Below are 6,821 nucleotides of genomic sequence, written 5' to 3'. Positions count from 1 at the left end.
CAAATCTATATTTTCTGCCTCTGTGATGCAAGGCTTGATGAGATTCATAATTTCCCCATTTTCCTATGGATTACTTGAAGTAGCAATTTCTTGGAAGTGAGTTTTCAGAATATCAACTATCTCTTCTCTAGTTTCTTTCCATTCTCCTTGTTGATTTTTTAGAGAATGTATTTGATTGCATCTTCTTCTGTAATTGGCCTGAGAATGGAAATCCTTGGAATTTCTGTCCTGATAATTTATAGCTCTTTCTCTGGATTGTTGCTAAGCAATTCTATTTTTTGTATCATACAAATCCTTTAGTTGATGTTGAAGTCTGTTGTGCTCATTGATATCTATTTGCTGCTGATTGATGCATTGCTGAATGATATTTTGGACTTCTTTAATGTTTATGTCTATGTTGCCATATTCCTTAATTCTCCATTCTTTCAATCCCTTTTTTGTAGTTGTGAGTTTATTGGTGAATTAGAAGGCCTCAGTTCCTCGTGTGTTGTGTTTCCATAGTTTCTTTATTTCTTCTTTGCAAGATTGTTTTCATGAGCCAGTGTTCATAGAATCTGTATGGTTTTGGGAGGCTTTCATGTTGAGGGTATGTGGTTAAGAGAATTGGTGCATGATCTGAACCAGAGGGGATAAGGTTTTTGAGAATGGCATTGGGGAATAAGGTCATCCATCAAGAAAGACACAATGCCCTATCAAGTCTTGTTCTGACTTGACTGAGTTGAGTTCTATTGTTGGACCAAGTGAAAGGGCATCCTGTGAAGGGAATATCCATGATACTTAAGGAGGTAACAGTATTGACAATTGTTGGGTTTGATTGGGTTGGATTGATAGAATAACTCTGTCTTTCATAGCTGTAAAGTTTAGAATTAAAATCACCCATAATGACCTAAGGCATGCTCATATTTCTTCCCATATCATGAATAAAATTCCATTGCACCTGTCTATCATTATCATAAGAGGAACTATACAAGCATGTTAAGAACCATTCTTTGTTAGTGCCACATTTTTTATTATCACATTTATCATATAATTAGAGGAATGAATGAATTCAAGTTCAACACCATCTTTCCATAGAATAGCTAGCCCACCTACTCTTACCCTATCCTCATTGCACCAAATATTTGGATAATGCATTTTTTTTAACAAATAAGTAGCTTTAGTAACACCAGATTTGGTTTCAGAGAGAAATATGACTTTAGGGTTGTAGTTGAAAATGCAGTTTATAAGATGATCTCTAGTGAGTTTATTACCTAAACCCTGAACATTCCAAGCTAGTATTTTCATATTGATTATTTTCTTAGCATATCAGGACTGAAGATTGTAGGAATGAATAGTGAAATGAATATGATAAAAGTAATTAGAAGTTACCATAAGATTTCCTTGTCCTACATCAGAATCTTGATTGTTGATAATGTATTTGTCCCAGTCTCTAGTGCCTTGCTCATTCACTTGCTGATTGTTCTCCCATTGTGGATGGCTTGATTCTCCTTCCTCAGCAACCTCCTCCATTTGATTTGAACTAACTCTAGAACCGTCTCTCTCTCTATTTCTTTTGACCCTTCTAATGTTTCCACTCCTACTGCTTTGACCTCTTTCATAGTTGATGTTGCCACTGGATATCTTATCTACTTGAAAATACTCAGTATAAACTGAGTTACAGTACTTCCCATCCTCTGGCCTGACAAAGAGCATCATGTTAGACTTTTTATTCTTATTGTTTTTCTTTGGAGAAATTCTTGTTGGAGCATCATCAATTCCAATATTCATTGCTTGTTATGTTGAAAGGAATCTTGTCTAGAAACCAGAAGATCTGCTGAGAGAGATCCCTCACATCTTTGGCCTTGTTTTTGCAGTCATCTGCATCATGATCAATGATGAAGCAAGCAGGACAAAGTTGATGTGGTTGTTTCTGGTAATAAAAAGGAATCCATTGAGTGCAGTTAGCAGCATTCTGAGAAAGAACACCTCTTATAAGTGATTTAGAAATGTCAATTTCTATAAGAGCTACAACATCATTTGAGTCTTCAGGTTTAGCATCTTCAGGATCCATTTCCTTAACTTCTCCAAAAATAGTCCCCATTTCTTTCACAACATAGACATTGAGAAATTCTTCTGGCAAGTCTTTGAAGGTGACCCAAAATTGCTGCTTATCAAATTGCAAATCTCTGTAATTTTGGGTAGGATTCCAAGGCTTGAGAATCCATAAGAAACCATCCAAGCACCATGGGGCTTCAGATAACACCCATCTCCAGTCTTCTTTCGATTCAAAAGTCACAGTAAACAAAATTTTATTTTCTTCCTTAATTCAAAGCTACCAACTTTGTTTCCCCAAATCAATCTTGCTTGTTTTAATGCAAATCCTCTGCTGATATTGTTGGGAGTGATAACCTTTCTGATCACACTACTGCCCTTCCTTTGGAGACAATTACTTGGATTGATTTGACCAACATTGATAACTTGTCCGATATCATCAGAGGACTCAACTGAAGCTGAGTCAAGCGATCAGTAAGATTGTTGATATCTTCGGACGCCATTGCAATGAATGTGTTAACAGGGATGTCATTTTGTTTGGGGTTGTACCATCCTAAAGGCAAGGGATGTTTTGTCTTATACGAAAATTTTGGCACCCCTGGTAAATTGGTATAGTTATTAGGAATCTTTACATCAAAAAATTACATCACCAAAATGAAATTCAAGGACAAAAAAATTCAAGAATTAAAAAACATGAGCAAAAAGCAGCCCGCAACATAACTTAATTGCGTAGGGACCAATACACGTAAGTCAAATAGGATAGATGGTTTCCATTTGCATCGAAGGGTGCAAAACTTCATTCTCAATAAATCATGTTTGGTAGATCTATGTTAATTTACACTGTCTAAGGTAAGTGAAATCCATCTCTCTTATTTTTTGAATTGTTTTTGCACTTTCTCAGTGTAATGATCGAGTGTTAATAACAAAACCCAACTTATAAAGATATCAGTAGTTCTGCCCATATACTAATCAAAGCAACCGATAACCTTATCTCTTGATCTATTAACCTTTGCAAGTTATCACCAGAGAGTTATCGGAGAGCTAGAGAGATGAAGTTTGAGAAAGAGATGAGGTCGGAAATGGTGCCAGAATGGCAAGGAGCTTACATGGATTACACATCCCTCAGGCTCATACTCGAGGATCTTAAGCTTTTCAAATTTAATTCTCCCCCACAACATTTTTCTCATGCTACTCATCAACATCAGCACCATCATCATCATCATGGTGGAGGTGTTGGTGTTGGTGGTATTGCTACTCTTTACAGAAGCTTCAGTGGTCTAGTGGTTGCTCGTAGTACCCCTAGCATCACCACTTCTAAAAGTATCAACGGTACTACCACCAGTACCAACAACGGCCATCATCACAATAATCATCATGGCTTATTTCACCACGACGAGGAACCGGTCATATTAGTGCAATCAATGCAAGGTCATCATCACCATAACTTAGAAAAGGGAGTACCTCGTACGAATCAAAAACATGAAAAATATGAGACGAAGTTCTTGATGTCAAATGAAGATGGAGGAGAATATGAAGTGGCGTTCTTCAAGACACTTGATGAGGAATTCAACGCGGTTAACAAGTTTTACAGAGACAAAGTGGATGAAGGTATGAATGAAGCTGCTGTTTTGACTAAACAAATGGATGCTTTAGTTGCTTTTAGAGTTAAATTTGAGCATCCTGATCAGGGAAAGTTTGAACAGCTCTGTAAAGAAATCGCCCGATCGGTTTCGGCATTTTCTGTCTCTTCGCCTAGGGGAGCCTCCGGTAGTACTGAAAGTTCCGGTAAGTAGCTTCGCCGCCACTACAATATTTCGCACTTTAATTAATTCCACAGGTACATATATACTATTCGTTAGTTCCGGTAGTAGGTATAATTTAAACAAAACTTACTGGGAGGATTTTTTTTATAATAGTAATAAAAGCAGAAAAAATGCTGGTTCCTGTAATTGTTTATTGGGAATTTTAACAAACTGCCACACTTGCAAATCCCGATTCAAGAAACTGCCACCATTTTTTCAGAGTTTATTTAATGCCACAACCGTTAGCACTAACGTCTTGGATCCACATGATTGGTCAAACTTTTTTGACTTTGTCCAGATTACTTACACGTGTCTTATGTGGACGGCTCAAGATGTCGTGCACGAGATTATTACACGTAGCACATGCTAAATGACTATTTTATCCTTCGTGGGATTGAAAACAGTTTGCAACTTTGTATCGTTTCATTTTTCTTCTAGGGTTTGCTCGTTCTCTCTGTCCGCTCTGTTCTCTAGTGGAAGAAATTAGGGTTTGGGTCAGTTTTCAGCGGTATTTTGCTTAGGTTTAGTGTCTGAGTAAAGGGTTGGGGAGCGATCGAGATTCAGAAAAAGAAGGGGAAGGACAAGCAGCAGATATGGTATGATTGCAAACCCTAATTTCATTTTTCCGAGTTGAATTAGGGGTTTTCTCTTAGGTTTCTGTTTCTCTTTCTTGTACTTTTTTTCTCTTGCTCTATGTCCGCTCTGTTCTCTAGTGGAAGAAATTAGGGTTTGGGTCAGTTTTCAGCGGGATTTTGCTTAGGTTTAGTGTCTGAGTAAAGGGTTGGGGAGCTGAAGATGAAGAAGAATAAGGGGAAGGACAAGTAGAAGATATGGTACGATTTCAAACCCTAATTTCGTGTGTTTCATGAGTTTTATTTTAGGAGTTTTCTGTGTGAAGTGTGGAATTTTTAAAACCCTAATTTCGTGTGTTTGATGAATTGATGAATTTTATTTTAGGGGTTTTCTGTGTGAAGTGTGGAATTTGATGAATTTTATTTTGTTTGTTCATTTACAGTGATCATACATATTATCCATATAGAGATATCAGTGTGTTTGTTGTGAATAGTAAACTTAATTTGCTATTCCCTCACATGGATAGAGATAGAATTGACCTTAAGGAATTTGAGAAGATGTTGCGTGTTAAGTTGCATCTTGATGAAACAGAAATTCCAAATTTATATTGGACCATAGACCCATGTCTGCCTGAGTATTTGGTTACAAATGAAGACTTGTTTAAGTTTTGGGAGCATGCTGTACCTGATGATAAAGGCTTCATATGTTTACAAATGAGTGTAATGAATTCAGAATTTAGGAATGATAATGACTTCATTAAGGCTGCAATGGAACAACCAGTAGTAACAATTGATGAGACTCCTAAGAAGGCACCTAAGAGGATTGCTAAGAAGCCAGTTTCAAAGGAAAAGTTAGTAAAGATATCACCTACAAGGAGATCACCAAGGTTGCACACTCAATCAAAGAATGAAAACTCAAATGGAGGAGCATCTAGGAAGTTGTTGTTCATGGATCTGTTAAATGAAGTGGAATCTCAGGGTTTTTCTTGCCTAAGTCAAGCCACTGTTGTTGGTTCTAGCAGTACACCAGTTGATAACTTTAATCATGATTACTGGGTTGATGAAGTAAACAACACTGCTGCAGGGGATGACACTGATGCAGGGGATAAGACTGATGCAGGGGATAAGGCTGATGCAAGGGATAAGACTGATGCAGGGGATAAGGCTGATACAGGGGACAATAGTGATGGTGATGATGAGGACAATGTGGTGCTAGAGAACACTACTGTAGATGAATGTCACCCCATTGACAACATATGCAAAGAAAGTCCGGCTGCTGGTGAATATCTTAGGAAAGAAGATCCAAGTACTTGGTCTAGGGCTTATTTTGATCCCCTTAGCTGTTGTGAGCATATGAATAACAATTTCTCAGAATCATTTAATTCTATGAGTTCTAATATGAGAGATAAACCAATAATCCAACTAGGCATGATGTATGGTCAGTTAGTAATGGGTTTGTTATTTAAGAGAAGGGAAGAATCTGCTAAGTGGAATCAAAATGATTTGGTCCCTGCTGCTGTTAAGTTGATAAATAAGATGCTTGACTTGGTTGGAAAGTTTGATACAGAAGGAAGTGTGGTTGGTCAGGTTTATTTGGTAACTAATGTGTCTACCAAGAAAATTTTCACAGTGAACATTGTAGACAAACAATGCACTTGTTTGCAATGGCAGCTAAGGGGATTCCCTTGTCAACATGCTGTATGTGCATTGAAACTGCTCAGGCCAAACTGGAAAGAGTAAGAAATTTTGTAATATGCTATTACTTTTGGGTTGTAATATGCTATACTTTTGTTTCTGTAAACTGACACATTTGTTTGATTGGTTGAACAGTTATTGTGCTCCTTACTACTCTGTGGAATATTATAGGACCATATATGCAGATGCTGTAAATCCACTAGAAGACATAAGTGAATGGAACTGGGAAGATAAGGTACTTTTTTCAGCATTAAATATATTGTTGAATGTGATGCATTCACATTTTCTCTACTTTATTATAATCTTATTTTTCTCTACTTTTTTCTCTACTTTATTATATCCTTATTTTTCTCTACTTTAACTTTCTCATTTCTTTTAGGGTGAGGGTTTCATTTCTTTACTTTAACTTTCTCATTTATTTTCTCTTCTTCTTATCTTAATTGGCAGGCATCCATGGACATCAACTTAAAGCATCCTCCTTATTAAAGAAAAACTGGAAGACCAGCAAAGAAGAGGAAGAGGAGCTATGGTGAACCTGAAAATGTTTCTATTGTGTTCCTTTTTGCATCTTCTCAGCTGCATTATTGACTTGCATTGCTCTTTGTAGCATTCTTGCTTATGTAGTGGGCATTCTTTGTAACAGTGGGTCTCATCTCCACGAGCACAACAACAATTCTCTTTGGGTAGCTTGATATTCTTGGATTTGAGTGGATGACTGGCA

General features: G+C 37.1%; 1 long non-coding RNA gene across 1 annotated transcript; it reads left to right on the top strand.

Moving 5' to 3' along the window:
• The first annotated feature begins 5,997 nt into the window (after positions 1-5,997).
• On the top strand, positions 5,998-6,572 carry LOC113293784. Its single transcript, XR_003332562.1, has 3 exons — positions 5,998-6,141; positions 6,236-6,335; positions 6,548-6,572. It is a non-coding gene; the product is annotated as an uncharacterized LOC113293784 (long non-coding RNA).
• The last annotated feature ends 249 nt before the right edge of the window (positions 6,573-6,821 follow it).

Source organism: Papaver somniferum, chromosome 7 (assembly GCF_003573695.1).
Source record: "Papaver somniferum cultivar HN1 chromosome 7, ASM357369v1, whole genome shotgun sequence".
Lineage (NCBI taxonomy): Eukaryota > Viridiplantae > Streptophyta > Magnoliopsida > Ranunculales > Papaveraceae > Papaver > Papaver somniferum.
The sequence above is the reverse complement of the archived record's forward strand: the minus strand, read 5'-3'. Positions and strand labels throughout refer to the sequence as shown.